This window comes from Coregonus clupeaformis, chromosome 23 (assembly GCF_020615455.1).
Source record: "Coregonus clupeaformis isolate EN_2021a chromosome 23, ASM2061545v1, whole genome shotgun sequence".
In the NCBI taxonomy this organism is placed as follows: Eukaryota; Metazoa; Chordata; class Actinopteri; order Salmoniformes; family Salmonidae; genus Coregonus; species Coregonus clupeaformis.
In genome coordinates, this window is record NC_059214.1 from 26,750,854 (window position 1) to 26,764,241 (window position 13,388).

Here is a 13,388-nt window from a genome sequence, read left to right on the forward strand (position 1 = left end):
AACGTGCAGTTTGCTGGGACTACAGAGACCGTAACTGTGGTAATACCAGTTTCAAGCGGGCTGCTTTTTAGACATTAGGCTACTTGGAGGTGAAACTATGAAAAATCAAGGGGCCTAATATTGGGAATTTGAGTGCAAAGCTACTGTTTATTTCTTAAATTGTAGCAGTAAAAAACATTTGATTATTCTTCATTGTTTGTGTTTATATTGTCTGTTTTTTATAAGAAACTTCTCGCCCTTCTGATTAGTAAACAGTAGGGTTTTTTCAATGACGTATTTCTCATTCAACGATAGACTACTTGTTTTCATGCACATTTCTTACTTGAGAAATATGCACCAAACATCTTAGATGTAAAATTGCGTGACTAAGATATCCTCGACAAAAACGTAAAAATTAATGACAGATTTATTGAATTCTTAGATTATTTCTGACTACTTTGAGGAAGTGTATACTGGCTACGGCGTCTCAAAATGGACAAACTGTACTATTGCCGCTTTTTTCTTGTTTTTCAAGCCAAGGTCTTAAGGGTGTATGCGAGCACACTCATTCGGTTCGCCTAGCCAAGTTCGGCATGCGGATACCTTTAGGGCTGGGCATCTGGGGATCTTGAAGGTTGAGGGGGATCGACCTGCTGCATCCTGGGTGAAGGTGCGTCGAGGCACTGGGTTGTCTTCCTAAGTAGACAGAGCTTGAGGGCTTCACCCTCCCTCTTCTCCTCGAACCGTTTCTGCATCATATCTCGACAGTGGGACCGAAAAGGCCTTTTAGGGTCTACTGGAGCATCCAGGATATTCAGCTTCTCACTATCAGACGCCGTGGATAGATTAATCCATCGTGCCCTCTCCTGGGATATCATGAGCCCCATCACTCTTCCCGAATCCTGGACGGTGGCTTTAAGCAGACGCAGGTTGAGGTCTGTGGCAATGCAGATCTCGTCCCACAATGCAGATTTCAGCTCCGGTTTCCCCGGCATGAGGAGATGGAGTCATCATCTCCGTCCGACGATTCCGAAAGGAGACTGTCGGACAGACCCATGGAGTCGTTGTCGTCTCCAATCAGGATGCCCGGCAATGCGGCCGCGAGGTCGTTGCTGGAGTCCTCCAACAACGGGGCAATGGTGTCGAGCTGGTCACCGCAGCTAGTGCTAACTGTCGATCCACAATTCCCCCTGGGGATATTCATTCTGACTCAGGCTAGCTTTGGGTGCTAGCCTGTGACTGAGACGTCACTGTGAAGAGGGCACAGTGTGGACAGGAGCTGGGGGAGGCTAACGCTTCCTGGGCATGTTGCAGCCCAAGGCAAGCGGAACACCGAGTGAGTGTCTTGGCCGATATCTTGTTTCCACAGGAGCAGATTTGTGCCGGGAGCTTCTCCTCGTTTGGAGTGTGAGATTACTTTGTTGACATTGCTGAGATGCTATGTTTTTAGCCATCAGGAAAAACTATCATGGTAGGCTAGTTATCTTCGACGGTGGCACTCGGTGTGAGATTGCTTGGTGTAGCTAATACAACTTTTCTTGTTGAAGCAAAACCACACAATTGTTAAGCTAGCTAGCGAGGTGGCTAGCTTGCTAATGACTAGTCATTGTTTGGTTAAAGCTAACTTGGTTGTGAAACGAGTTAGCCGCGTCACAACTGCACCCGTTCCTCCTTCAAAAAATCTTCCTCTAACTATGGTGGAAAAAAGGAAAATTGAAACCACCGCACAATCCAGAGAATAGGCTCACGTCTGTGCACAGTTTAGCTAATTCCGGAAAAGGCAGTCGTGTCGAGGTAAGCTTTCTGATGAAAAGCGAGAAGAGGTGTTTGAATGACTCGGAAATGCTTCGTCTGACCTTTTCTAGGGTAGGAGGGACGCCCCTCCTGACGGACACGTCTCGACGTCCAGCCAATTATGGCTGGTGTAATGTAATAAATGCTTCTGACGAATACGCTGGGGGCGTATCCCGTAAGTGAAATACCAAAACGAAAACTTGAAAGAGAACTAGGAATACTCGGAAACCAGGGAAACAACCAGGGAAACAGAATTTCGCAAAATATAAAATAGATTTTGTAGGGCCCTGCAACTGTAGACTGCTGACTGTTCCAAATTACTAATAACACCCTTTTTGAGATTGTGGTTTTATTTTTTCCCTCCAAACAATACGTTCTAATATAATATTGTTAATTTTAAAATGTAATTATTTTGTATGGAGGGTAGGTCATTATAGCAGGGCATCAAATAAACGTTTTGGTCCACCAGCCACTGTGGCAGGTAGATTTAGAAATCTACCAGCCACTCAGATGTTTTACCAGACAAAATAATGTTGTATATTGTTTAATTTCATATTTTTTTTTATACCAAAATATCACAGATGAGACAAATGTTCACCTGCCCCTTTTAGGGCGGGAGGTTACCGTGGTAGCGCGACTCGAGTCATGTTTGTGCCTGTGAGATTGAGTCTGACTAGTAGAGGCGTTGTCTTCTCTTCTCTAGCAGTTGAAACTCAAACATAGAAAAACTACCTAGCTTATGAACAAAACAATGTAAATAGCCACAAAACACAAGGACACAGTCTCACTTCAGTAGACTTTTGTTTCAAGTCAATTTAGACTAACTTTTATGCATGTACGCAGCGCTTCTAAAAAATAATCTTTCACTCAGCTCTTCAGGTGCGCACAGCTCCAAACCAGGCAGTGTTGCAGCGCGAGGTGGAATAGTCTATATAGGATTCGTAGTTCTTTGACTTTGTGCCATTTAATTCACCAGCTGTGAAACAAAACGGCAGAAATACTTTGAAAACAGCTACTGCAGCACTATTTTTATTCACAAATGCGAGTGAAATGCTCGCACTGTGGAGCCCTGACCACCCGCCAACGTGGCTGGTGAAATATACTTATTACACGCCAATGCCAATATCTACCCGCATTTGGCAGGTGGCGGTTGTTAATTTTAGGCCCTGCATTATAGGCTACTTGCCCTCAAATTAAAGATCCAATTGAAATTATGTGCACATCATCTGCTTTTCCGGGCCAATATTCTTTTCATTCGTGCTAGTAGCTTTTAGTTGGCAATGGCCTGGTGTGCCACTGGCAAATTTACCTGACTGTCAAGCCGTGGTTGAAGCTTTAGGTTGCTAAGAAAAGGACCAACTGAATTGCTTTCATTTAGGACTTGCTTGACTTGTGAGGATGACCACAAATTTTTTTTCATCATGAACAAAAGTTAATGGTTTTCTACCCAAAGTTGCAATGAAAATGTTGCAATCCATTTAATAGACACGAGACCAGCAAACTGGATACAAGGTTGCAGTATAGCAGGAATAGTGCCATCTATTGAGCAAAGCCTGCTACTTTCATATGCTTTTATGGGAATTAAGATGAGTGACTTCAATGGCTAATTTCTCTGAACAGGGAAAAAAAAAAACATCACCAAATTCACTGGGAATACATTACATAGTATGAAGACGCAATACTCCAAGCTGCAGCTCCATACTACTTGTCAAACATAGTGAACTGATACTGTATACTGGTTGTTGGGGTGGGATTGTTGTGCGGGGTCTTTTGGTGGCTTTTGAACATTTTTGGGAGTTCCTCATGTCTTACTCATTGGTTGGAAGAAGTGTTATATCAGATAATAAGTATTTTTCGATCAGCTTTTGGAAAGCAAGATATTTTTTCCACAGCAATTTGTGTTTGAGGAGGAAGTGGATAGCCAGGCCCCCCCTACACCAGTTGTTAATGTGTGTTTGGTTAAAGTGAGCAAATGTTCACGATCAGATTAATCATTAATTTTGTACATAATTTAGAGGAGAAACGGTAGAGTAGCTCAGTGGCAGGGCAGCCTAGCAGGAGCTTGGGGACCTGCCATTCCTACATTATGCATCAGAGGGTCACTGTCATCAGCAAAATGTGCTGCTGGGTCTATTAGGTAATATTCTCAGCCCAGTTACACACTCTCTCACTCTGTTACTAACTGACTCCCTCAATCGTGTGTGTGTGTGTGTGTACACAGTGTTTTCAGTATGACACCCTGAAAGCCTCGTTGCTGCCTACAGTACAATTGCAGTAAGAATATGCTAAAGGCACTCCAACTCTTCAAGGTGAACATGTGTGTACAAGACAATTAATTTTCATGCCTTCTATGAGCAGCTGGTGTGTGTGTGTGTGTGTGTGTGTGTGTGTGTGTGTGTGTGTGTGTGTGTGTGTGTGTGTGTGTGTGTGTGTGTGTGTGTGTGTGTGTGTGTGTGTGTGTGTGTGTGTGTGTGTGTGTGTGTGTGTGTGTGTGTGTGTGTGTGTGTGTGTGCGTTCAGTTGACGGTTTTAGATGTTGCGAGGCCAGTTTATAATGGAATAAGATTAAAGTAGGCCTGTATGTGGTTTCTCAATGTTTGTCTGTTCTTCGTAACTCCTCATTTCCTCTTTGAGGCAAAGAGGAGGGGATTCCACACTGAAACCATTAACCTGACTGTGTCCTGCCACTTATGCTCCCCTTTTAATTCCCCCTCTTCCCCTCCATGGGTCAGAGCATGATTAGCAAAAGGACTGGGCAGAGCGTTGTTAATCTGGAATTAAAAGCTAATGGCACAAATCTGAATGTGATGATAAAGAAGAGGATTAGGCAGAATCAAATTGTGTCCACTTGGTGGGCAGTTTCTTTGTAATAATATTGGCGTTTCCCTTCTCGAGAATCATCTCCACCTCTGATCCACCACCTACTGACTGACATGCACCTAACTGACTGACAGCAGTTGCTGGTCAGTTCCTGTCCAAATGCCAAGAGCCTTTTTTAAGTATTCTCATGCTTTTAGGGGTTGCATTAGCATTCAGAAATCTACATTTTCAAAATACAGACTGCGAGAAAATCTGTTGTAAACCATTTCACCTGCGTTTTACATTGAACGTTTTTAGCCAGCTACATTTCCTAATGTTTTGCTTGAAGTTAATCTTGCATTTTAACTTGCTACTGGAGAAAGACTACACTGGAGGAAAGTACTGTAGAAAAGTAGCCTACACATCAGTCAGAGCGCTGTCTGGTGATCCGATGATGAGCAAAGATACAGTGCCTTGCAAAATTATTCATCCCCCTTGGCGTTTTTTCCTATTTTGTTGCATTACAACCTGTAATTTAACCCTCCTGTTGTCCTAGGGTCAAAATGACCCGCCACTGTGTTGAACCAACTTTATTTAATTTTTATATTTTTTGGATCATTTGTGAGAAGGAGGCAGTGATACTTTCTTTAAAGTCTCACTGCCTCCTTCTCACAAATGATCCCAAAAATATAAAAATTAAATAAAGTTGGTTCAACACAGTGGCGGGTCATTTTGACCCTAGGACAACGGGAGGGTTAAATTGATTTTTATTTGAATTTCATGTAATGGACATACACAAAATAGTCGAAATTGGTGAAGTGGAATGAAAAAAATAACTTATTTCATAAAATTCTAAAAAATACATTGGAGAAGTGGTGCGTGCATATCTATTCACCCCCTTTGCTATGAAGTCCCTAAATAAGATCTGGTGCAAACAATTACCTTCAGAAGTCACATAATTAGTTAGATTGCACACAGGTGGACTTTATTTAAGTGTCACATGATCTGTCACATGATCTCTGTGTATATATACACCTGTTCTGAAAGGCCACAGAGTCTGCAACACCACTAAGCAAGGGGCACCACCAATATAGTAGTGAATTGTTATGCACACTCAAGTTTTCAGTTTTTTTGTCATATTTCCTGTTTGTTTCATACAAAAAAATTATTTTGCATCTTCAAAGTGGTAGGCATGTTGTGTAAATCAAATGATACAAACCCCCAAAAAAGCCATTTTAATTCCAGGTTGTAAGGCAACAAAATAGGAAAAATGCCAAGGGGGTGAATACTTTCACAAACCACTGTAGGCTATTTCATCTGAGTGGAGAAGTGCAACTGAAGCACGAAATTAGTCCTTTTACATTCATGATTTGGAGCTAACCCTGACTGACGATGAGCAAAATTTACAATAAGAATCATTTTAGACGCAGCAAGTTTGATTGCTTCTGCCTGAAAAATGCAGAATCCTGCGTTTTTAATGCAACCCCTGGCTGACTGAAGTCAATACCATTACCAAGACAATTCAATGTCTATGGTTGTGAGTTAGAACTTACTGACGCATGCCTTGACAGTGTTCTTAGAAACACAGCCTGAAGAACAGAGGGTCACTTGTGTGTCAGTAATTCACTCTATCCACACCTCCAGGATCCTCTATTTTAAAACCTGGAAGTCACAGAGACAACAGAGGAAGTTTTTGTCCAAGTCTAAGCGATGCATCAGCATCGGAAACTAGCCATAAAGAATTCACAAGGGTCCTCCCAGACTACTAGCTAGTAGCTACCTCCAGCAGCCTGAGCTTGAGCACCTCTGGGGCCTTTTACAGCTCCTCTAATGAAGAGGCTGATTCACTTATAGCCTATCGATTTCCCTGGAACTCCCTGGCTTGTCCCCCTGCCTGCTGCCACACCTCTCCTCCGGAGCTAGCGGACTGTGAGCTGTCCGGCTGTTAGCTGCCTATCAGGCCAGGTGTGAGGCATGCTGCCTGGGCTCTACTTGGCTGCAGCATTAGCCGTAAGTGCGTTGCAGGAGCAGCAGGGGTCTACTCCATGGCGCACCTGGCCTCCCCACTGCGACAGCTGCCAGGCAGGAATGTGCAAGGTCAAGGTGGATGTGGGTGGAAATTCGCAGCGTGATCAGAACACAACCCCCTAACATTTAAACCTGCTAATGTAAGCAGTAAAAAAATCTGGTGAATGTGCTGCTTTAATCAAATGTATGTTTCTCTTTCTGGAAGTCCTGAGTCTAGTGCGATGGGAAAGAGACTGAGGGTCTCTTGTTTTGTACCACTCCTCCTGAATGATGTTGTGCAACCAGTTTCCACTTTCAGACTCAAATCACTGGATGACTGACCCATTAAACATGCCTCACTTTTGGAAATGTTGTGGTTTTAATGAATGAATCATACTGTATTTTTAATTGTCCAAGAAGCTGGATTAGACTGTAGCCTAGGCCTATCTGTACACAATAATATCTAAGCAGATTTAGTTGCAATGCATAATTACAATGACAACTGAATAACTTTGCAGTTGAATAGCAGTTAAATAGTTACAGCAGTATGCTGTTAAAATTATAAACCCGGCCCAGGACTAGAATCTTGCTGTCCCATTTGATAATTAGTGAAGTCTGGGTGTAGAATAGTGAATGTTTTATGAGTGTACATGTTTACCAACTGTGACTAGAGAATGTGTTCTTAGGCTTGTTTTGCTAGTGCGCTGGTTAAAAATAGACAAGCCGTTTGTTTGTTTTCTCTGCCTGTGGTGTGTGTGTGTGTGTGACCTAGAGCCATGATCCCAGGCAGAGGTCACGACAGTCTGTCATGTCATGAGACCTCATGAGGACACAGACCTTCCTAATGCTTTAAGTTGAGGAAATAAGTCTGGCGTCACTCGCTGTCTCAGCTGAGATTCATAGGCTTCCTGAGGTTAACATCATTTCAACACCCTTGTAAGATCAGGGGATATTGATGGCTCCAACTGTAACAAACATCAATGTAAAGGGGCAAAGGCTTCACATCTACATCCTCAAGCTTATTTAATCAATTTACAAGATAATGTAGACCTTTGAAATGCCCAGCATGCTCATGCTTTGACAGCTGCACAGTTCATACAGTAGCTTAACAGAAGCACAGTATGCTTTCAATTAACTCTGGTCTGAGCTGACAGCAAAGCAAATTTTGCCCCTACCGGCAAACACACTAGTCTTGAAAACGTTCACAGCCGGAGCCCTGAAAGCGTCTGGAAATTAAGCAGGTGGGGGTCAAAGTTGTTTTGGCCAGAGGAGAAGAATGGCAAATCTGTGTGCATTAATTTGGCAGCTCAACCCCAGAAAGCAGGCCTGTAAAGTTCAGGGTGGTTGGGGCTGGCCGGGCAGTGCAACAACGCCGTGGCCGCCGCTTGGCTCTGCTGGGCTCAGCTAGCTGACCTTTGAGCAACGTTTGTGTGCTCAGAATACATTAAAGCTGATGTTCTTGGAAAGGACTGGAGCTCTCTCTTGTGTAAAACCCTAGGTTGTAAACTGCACCTCCCCCTCCCCTCTTCTCTCCCCTCTACACTATCCCCTGGCCTCCACCCCCTGTGGGCCGCTGGCCACTCAGCTGTAAGCTAGCCTCTGACTCTCTCTCACACAGGCTCCAGTGAACACCAGAAACATGTATTACTACAGAAACATGGGAAATCAAGTTTTACCAATACAAGCAGTAGATCTCCATCAGGCAGCCAACCTCCGACACCACTCCTTAGAGAGCGACCTGAAATACGATTGAGAAACCCACAAGTTTTATTTTCTAAATGTTTATTTAGCTGGGCTATTTATTGTGTGTATGAATGGCCTTTAGAGATTGAATGGTTTCTCAGAGGTAGGGGTATGAACGTTTAAACGTTTTAAATAAAATTGGGATCATTAAGGTTTAGAAAAAAAATCCTTAGGCGAAAAACAATGTTTAAAATTTTTTTTTTATCACAGTGCAGTTATCACAAAACTACCACTAACAGGTCCCGATCATCATCATCATAAATGGAACGATACAAATGTAACAAATACCTAACGCAACAATGCTGTAACTTTAGTAGGAGGAGATATGCATCTTTCTAATTATTTGCCACAGATATAAAGCGCTCCACACATCGTCATTAACTGTTGGAAAAATGGCAGAGAGTGAGACAGGGAAACGGCAGCAGTGAAAGTCCTGTATGACAATACTTTGATGTTAAATGAGAATGTGGTGAAATTATAACTTTGCTAGGTGGAATTGAGCTACAGTGGCAGTACAGGTGCAATGCTTAACCATCTGAAAGGGAGGCACTGTGAGACCCAAACCGTTGCTGGCAGCGGGCGCAGGCCTGCAACAACAGACACTAGACAGGCTCTTCACACGAAAGTGCGATAAGGGACGAGGTGATGAAATCACAGCTGATTTACAGAAATGATTGCAGTTGATATGCAGCCATTGTCAATGGTAGAGGATGTCGGCTTCAATGCGCTGATGGCATATCTAGAACCAGACTACAAAATGCCATGTCCCATGTCGAACAACAGTGACGGCCCGATGGAGAAATTGTACAATGGTTGCTCTGCAAGTACAAAGCACGAGCTCTCAAAAACCCAATACGGGGCGTTAAAAGATTGTTGGATGTCTATGAACAAGCTGTTATACACAGGGGTTGCGTTAGAGTTCCGAAATCAGCATTTTCAAATGGACCATCAAAATATGTGTTTTAAACCATTTCACCTGCATTTTATATTTAAAGTTTTAAAAAATGTTTTGCTTCAATATAGGGATCAGGGTGTGCAGCTATAGTTTTCCTTCACAGAAAATAGCCTACATTTAGTGCAACACATTCGGCAGAAAATAACTTGTGCAACACTATTTGGCTAGCAGCCACAAGTAAATTATCTTACAATGAAGAAGCAAGGTATTTTTTGTAAAAACGATGCCTGGCCATCATATTTCTGTTTTTCATAGAAAGAATGTAGCCAGCTACATTTCCTAATGTTTTGCTTGAAGTTAATCTTGCATTTTAACAGAGAAAAGTAAGCTACACTGAGAAGTACCGGAGGAATGCTACACATCAGTCAGAGCGTTGTCTGCTGATACAATGCCCTTTTGTGAATTCTCATCTCAGTAGAGAAGTGCAACTGAAGCACAAAATTAGTCTGATGCCGTGCAGAAATTACAATAAGAAGCATTTTAGATCTGAGTTACAAAACGCAGCAATATATTTCTTATGCGTTTTTATCTTTTTTCCCCAATGAAAAACATAGAATTCTGCGTTAATGAGACCCCTGCATACATCACTGCAACAAGCCATCACATTGATGAGAAGTGGGACATGAAGTCCCATGTACTGACCACTGAGAACATGGAGGAGAGGCAGCAGAGAACCTAAAAACGGCATTAATTACCATCGTTGCTGAGTGGGTGGGGGACAGCAGTAAGGTGAGTCTGGTAGCCATCTACGGTAGATGGAATTGCATTGCCCCCTAGGGGGCAGGAAAATATCAGCAATGTGAATTCACATTTTTTACATTTTAGTCATTTAGCAGATGCTCTTATCCAGAGCGACTGACAGTTAGTGAGTGCATACATTTTCATACTGCCCCCCCCACCCCCCACCCCCCCGTGGGAAACGAACCCACAACCCTGGCGTTGCAAGCGCCATGCTCTACCAACTGAGCTACAGGGGACTATATGTAGTTTAATGATTTTTTTATCATTTAAATGCAAAATAAAATATGTTAAACGTTAAGGGAAATGTTACATTTGTCACAGCCCTACTTCGAGGAGTTGATGATTTTGTAATTTGCATAATGGCCTTGCTTGGGAGTGACAGGCAGAATTGAGTCTGAAAGAGAGAAGAGCACAAACTCACACAAAACATTTACCCACAATGGGAGGAGGAAAAGAGAAGGCGGGCGAGGAGCAGGAAAGGAGGGGATGGAGGAGAGATGGGAGACTAGGAGAGCACAACACAACTCAAAAAGTGCTATTTGTTGGATTGTAAAAATGTATATTTTTATGAAGGTCTGAGATGATAGCTATTCGGCACAAAAAGTACCTACTCACTAAGTCCGAAATGGATTCATTGTAGCTTATGTGCTGTCACAATGTCTCTTCACTGACCTTATTCTGATAGCATAATGAAACATTTTAGATGTGTTTTCTTCAGTGGGCACTGGCCAGTTGCTGGTGTCCTCTTACAAATGCCAGCTGGGATATCTTTGTTTCCGTTGCAAGATGTTTCGGAAAATATCAATATGTTCAAGGTCAATAGTGCAACAGTGTTGAAAGTCCTCAAAAAACATTGACCAGAAAACAAACTGCTTGCCTTCATCATAAATATGGCTACTCTGGGACTAGGATTTGTAGTGTTTCGTTACCACATTCTTCAGCTTGTGTGCTCCAATCTTCTTGCTGAAATAAAATGAAGCGTAACAGTGCTTTCCAGTTTATGGTGCAGCTGGTGTGTTGAATGTGGTTGTTTACACCAGCCTATAGAATAGTCCTAACCTATGGATTGGACATGGGAACAGAACTTAAGTGATATTCATCAGTCAAGGATAATTTATTCGCTATGCAGCCAGGGGAAGTGTGTGTCACCAGGAGTCCAGGGAAGCTTGTGGTAGAGTGAGGGCATGGATATTGTCCTCATAGCTACAAACGGGGGCATTTCCCTACTAACACTGTATGGTTTTACCCCCAGGCATCCAACAAAATAGGTGGTGTCCGCTATCCAGAAAGGTCAGGGGTCAAATGCTAAACACCCCCTGTATGAAACAAGCATTCTTCCCACTCTGTTGTTTGAGTCCATTCTCTGTACTGTCATAGATACTAATACAGCAAACCTGTAGTGTTGCTTTTTCTTCTACTCAACCAAGGGAGGGTAGTCCCCCACTGTTAGTTTTCTCAATCAAGCCTCTATTCTTAATCGTATTGTTGTCCCTGAGTTGTCATGTAGCTGGCGATCTTGGCAGGAATTCCCCAAAGTGACTCCCTCCCTGTCTAATGTAGCTGCTCTGTTCTGCTGAGTGATTCAGTGCTTCTGGTCCCTGTCCTTTGCCAATTATGTGCCTTGTGAAAGCTACCATCCTTAAAAAGAAAAAGATCTAGGACTCTGTTAGCTTACTTCTATAACCATTTATTTAAACATAATCTCACAACGGCACTCTCCAGCTGTCTTTCGGTATCACCCCACATGAAGAAGATAACAACACACTCTAGTCTCTACATCTGTGATTGACCACCTGTTTCTCTCTGTGGCCCAGTTTTGGTGAACAGTGTACAGTACACTACTGCACCTTACTGTAGTAGGGAGGAAAGGATATCGTGAGAGATTCCTCTTCGCTTTTCTAATATCCTCTAATCTGCACTGTGACTGACCTCCTTCTAAGCCTGAGGATGCATCCCAAATGGTAACCAATTCCCTATATAGTGCACTACTTTTGACCAGGGCCCATAGGCCTCTGTTCAAAAGTAGTGGACTATAAAGGGAAAAGGGTGCCATTTGGTACACACCTTGAGTATTTGTTGTGATACTATACCTTTCCAATGGGTGTAACTGTGCAGAGGGGTTTGGCCAGGTCAAGCCCAGGCTGTTGATAGTAGAGGCGGATGGAGGACTGGGATGGAGGTGGAAGGATGGGGGACGGAGACAGGAAGGCTGCTGGGCCGTCTGTGTTTGTAATAAGCCGAGAGCATCGGAGGAGCCCACTGGTGAGGAAAGCACTGGGGGCCAGAAGCCTGCCACACACACACACACACACACGGTAGCCCAGGCCAAGTGTTTGGAAGCTCTGCTGACTGGAGGAAGCAATAATGGAAGCATGCTTCCTGAGCATTCCCAGCTAAGCGGCCGGCCGTCCTGCTACCTGCTGGAGCGCTAACTCACTGGGCTTTGTTCTCCTCTCATTGGGATGGGATGTGGAGACTAATTACACACTATTATTGTTGTTATTACTATTATTATTATATACACAAACTGCTTTAGATTTAGAAATGAAATCGTTTGAGGAAAGTGTGTGACGTATTTGGGATTCAGTTTTTATATAATCGCCATCAGTAGTTTTGCTCTCTCATTACAGCTGGTAACCTTTGCGTTCGTTGAATGATTTAAAAAAAATCAGAAACCGCTCTTTGGCTCATGTCGTCCTAGTCTACACAGCCCAGCTGAGAGGGTGAAGGAAACAGCTCGTAGCTGTGTGTCACTGATCCGCAGTGACGGCGCTTCCTCATGACTTCACCTCATCTCCGCTCGCTGCCAGGCGTAACCGCTCCATCCAGCTGATGTAGAGCCCTACATGTATGACACCAGGGTTGTGAGGGCGAACATGAACATGCAGACATCTTAGACGCTGCATGCCTGGGAGTCTCTCTGCCGGTTACAGAGATGACATGTTTTCACATTGCTGAGACTGCTCGTTTGACATTAACTACAGTGAACATGATTCAACTTGATTCTGGGAGATATTGAAGATGTGATGTTTGGAAAGGATTATACAACAAAAAAATATTGTACATATGCATCTCATCACAGATTAATCTTTCCATACCATATGCGTGACTAGTGAGCCATAAGTAATCCCCCCCCGGGCCTTTCTTAAACACTAGGCTAATCTTTTCCAAGTACTGTATCGCCTGTCCTAAGAGCACTTTTGCCATCACTGCATTAAAAACATACGCTTGAAGATGCATTAATTTTACATTTGTCATTTTAGCAGACTCTCTTATCCAGAGGAACTTACAATTAGTTATTCATCAGTTACCCATCAGACAATACTCAGAACCTCTATATGACAGGCTAAAGACATATCTGGGAGTTGTAG

At 43.2% G+C, this 13,388-nt stretch overlaps 1 protein-coding gene across 3 annotated transcripts in view; it reads left to right on the forward strand.

Annotated features, from left to right (window-relative positions):
• The window catches only part of LOC121536692 (tyrosine-protein phosphatase non-receptor type 4-like), a 91,574-nt gene that overhangs the window by 17,504 nt on the left and 60,682 nt on the right, over positions 1–13,388 (forward strand). Inside the window, exon 2 of one of the 3 annotated variants that reach the window (XM_041844135.2) lies at positions 9,831–10,005. The exons of the other annotated variants lie outside the window; for them this stretch is intronic. The gene's annotated coding sequence lies outside the window, so the exon portion shown is untranslated. The remainder of the gene's footprint in view (positions 1–9,830; positions 10,006–13,388) is intronic. 3 annotated transcript variants of the gene reach the window in all.